Here is a 3,690-nt window from a genome sequence, read left to right as displayed (position 1 = left end):
CTTTGATTTAAAGTTGTGTGACTGGAAACATTTTCTGGAGAGGCAATTCCAAAGCACTACATTACAGCATTGTTCCATGAATACATACTCTACTTGTAAGCTATGGTTCTGTTAAAAAAAAAAAAGAATACACACTCTGCATTTCAAAATAACTAAAAAATATTGGGGATAACCACCCTTCCATGACTATTGATTCAAAGAAAAAAATGATTAAGTAATGGTTCCAAATTACTTGAGATTTAGCTATAAGACTCCTACATATCTGATAAAGTCTTTTTTTGAGGGGTGGGGCATGGGTCAAATCTAGCATATTTAATAGTGGCTACATTAAAGAAAAATATAAATCCAACTTCAAAACAATGTTTTCTTTTTTTCTTTATAAACAATATTTTCTTTTTATCCAGATCAACTCAAACTTTACATAAACTTTAATGTTGCAAGAGAATCTAACCCATTTATGAAAATCAGTAGTTGTACAATCAAGTCAAGATAATGTTGACTAAGCTAATGAGAGCTCATTTACTGAGCTGGCATGGTTGCCTCATGACTGTAATTCCAGCACTTTGGGAGGCCAAGGCAGGAGGATCAGGAGTTCCAGGTTAAGGTGAGCTGTGATTGTGCCACTGCACTCCAGCCTGGGAGACAGAGTGAGACCCGTCTCTAAAAAAACAAAACAAACAAAAAAACCCCAAAGGTAAGTATAGATAGCACAAAAATTGCAATGACTCTAAGATCATCTAGTTTTTAAAAAATAGTTCTAGTTGTCTTTATATGTTATGCCAATTGATACCAGAGTTTAATGACAGATAAGACAATTTCTAAAGTGGTGGCATACATTGCTTTAAGATTTTTAAATGTAAGCCCACTTTAAAATATAGACAAACCACAGATGAAAATGAAGGCAACAAAGAAATTCAACTTTTCACAACCAAAAATTAGCACAACCTGAAAATAATTTAGAAAAGGATGTTCTAAGAGATATATTGCAGATCTGTGTTCTATTACCCAAGATTATATCAATTCATAATTCTAAATCTTTCTAAAATATAAGATTAAAATCATTTTCTTTTTTTTTTTGCAGAGTAAGAACCTCTTAATAAAATCGTTTTCAATGTATATGTAAATTCTGTGTTTTATAACACAGGTATGTTTCTCCAACACTATCTTTTGAAAATGGACCACTGAAAGAGATAATAATTTTTATTCTCAAAGTTTCCTTAAACTCTACTTTAGCTTGAATACACATGCAATATGCTTTCAATCATAAAATCATGGTGGACAGCAGCAAAGGACTTGTGGAGCAGATTAAGGAAAATCTGATAATTCACATTGTGATTATTTTGCAAATTGATGACAGATAATTCACACTTTTAAAAACTCAAGATTTTCCTTTTTAAAGAACCAACATAGACTCAAGACACCTTGCCAACACTTCCCCACCCCTCAACAAATTGATTATTCTTTTACACATAAAACTGAATTGGTTATGGCAACAAAATTGTTAACAATGAAAGTTTGCAAATTGCAAATATCAATCTCTTTTTCTTGATCCCCAAGTACAAGATGCAGGGGTTTCATAATCTTTTAGCAGTGCTTCTCCTATAAATAATCCTTCATTTTGTTTGGCAAAGGCAGTTTTAGAAATAAGTCTATTCTGAAATGCTGACATAAAGCAAATGACACAGGGACTGCAAAGAACAAACCTGCATGGATTGTGATATTGGATTGGTCAGTCTGACAGGGTAAATTGCAGATCCAGGCAACCGAGACCTTGAATAACAAAAAGCTTCATTTTCCAGTCTCTGGTTGAATGTTCAATTAGATCAACTAATTGCCCTTCTACATCTGGTTGTTCATAAAAGCAAAACCTACAATTTGAGTGTTCAATTCTAGAGTGAAGTGTTTTACCATGGGAGCAAAAGCTCCAGCTTAAAAGATAATGGTCATCAGTGCTATCCTGAACAAGAAAAAAACCATCTAGCACATTTGCTAGCTTCTGCCTCTCAGCACGTGATTGCCTCCCAAGTACCATCCTTATTTTGCAACTTTTTTCAGCTCCTCTGTAAGGCTTGTCACAGCCATAGGACCACTACTTTGCACAGAATCATAAACTCCTGCAACCCCAGGAGCAGAGTCAGGATCAAAATTCAAATGATAGCACATACTTTCAGACACATGGACATCTGTGCCCATGAATCCACTGAAGTTCCTTTGGATTTGATCATTCTGTATTGGAGGCAGAAATGGTGAGAGTGGAGGGACATCATCATGCCTCGCCCTTTACATGCTCTGTAATGTGACTCCTATGGTGCCAATGAACAAGCCATTCACAGAGGGGTCCTCCGGGGCAAGGACCAGGTCCTGGTCTACCTGATTCTTGTTTTTGGGGAACAAGATCCTTCCCACTTGAGAAGGGACTGCAGAGAACTGTCTGGACAATAGCCACGAGATCCTTGCACAGGATATGGCTGCTCATCCAAAGGCACAGAATACCAAACATAATCTTGAGGCTTAAGTCCAATAACTACAGGCACATGTTCATCAAGGTGAAGATGCAAGTCTCCATTCTGAAATTCTGAACTTTTTAATGAACTACTTTGTTCTTTGCCCACAGTTTCAGGCTGAAGATTGTGAAAATCTTTTCAAACATCATTCCGTGCTGGACTTGGTTGTAGTGTAGGAATTAACCAAAGCTTTGACTCTCACCTCCATTGTGCGCGGCGTCTCCTCAGAGTTTTTAGGTCAATAAGCCAAAGGGAGGACAATAGTGATTACAGAGAGAATAGCTCTTATGGTCTTTGAGCTCTCACAGCTTTAAAGACTGTTGGTGCTGAGCAAAGGAAAAGTTCTCCTCATCTGGCAGACCTCACAGAGGGTGTGCTTAGTTTGCCTTTCTGCTTTTGTTTTGCAGAAAGCTGCCTTTCAATGTACTCATTAGGCTTTCACTGTTTGATCTATTTTTCCACCTTATTCATCTTCACTGTTGATATCACAGCTGGCCATTTCTTTACCAGAGCAGCTACCAAATAAGGACTCATCTTTTCTAAATTGTTGTATTACCAAGAAATCAGTTTTTTGTTTACTTTTATTCAGGTTAAAAAAATTCTGGAAGGTTTTAAGACTAATTTCCTTCATTGTGATTGGTTACTTAATCCAGGGAGATCAATTTCTCTCTGGGATATTGAGCCCACACATCTGGAGAGCCCGCGACGCTGCATCTATGTATTTTTTTCAGCTTCATTTAACCTTTGGAGCCATTTTCCAGCGGCAGCGGCGCGGCAGCGGCCGTCAGCGCGGCTCTCCGCTCCCTCCCTCCTCCAGCGCTGGCACTATCGCTGCAAAATATGTGTTTCAAGCCGCTAAATTTTTGGTGATTTGTTAAACAGCAGCAGAAAACTAATACACCATTAGTAGTGTTATTAGGGTGGCAAAGTTTGGGGTTGAAGAAGCAGCTGATTTATTTATAGATGATTCTAAATTTAGAATTGTTGCACATGAAAGAAAAAATAACCAGAAATCAGTGTGAAAGAGAAAAAACACATAAAAGCACCTTCTTCAATGCCCAGATCAAGGCTTCTTCGTCACCCCCGCTCCAGGTTGACGTGATTGTTTTTTCCCTAGATATTCATAGGTAGTAATGTATATTATCACCTAAATAATACTTTTCTGTATTGTTCTCTAGTGGCTTTT

General features: G+C 37.5%; 1 pseudogene; it reads right to left on the bottom strand.

Moving 5' to 3' along the window:
• Positions 1-1,584: 1,584 nt before the first annotated feature.
• LOC123628237 lies at positions 1,585-3,162 on the bottom strand (annotated as a pseudogene).
• Positions 3,163-3,690: the final 528 nt, after the last annotated feature.

The sequence above is a fragment of the Lemur catta genome, chromosome X (genome assembly GCF_020740605.2).
Source record: "Lemur catta isolate mLemCat1 chromosome X, mLemCat1.pri, whole genome shotgun sequence".
NCBI lineage: Eukaryota > Metazoa > Chordata > Mammalia > Primates > Lemuridae > Lemur > Lemur catta.
Note: the sequence above shows the minus strand (reverse complement) of the source record. Positions and strands in the feature narration are given on the sequence as shown.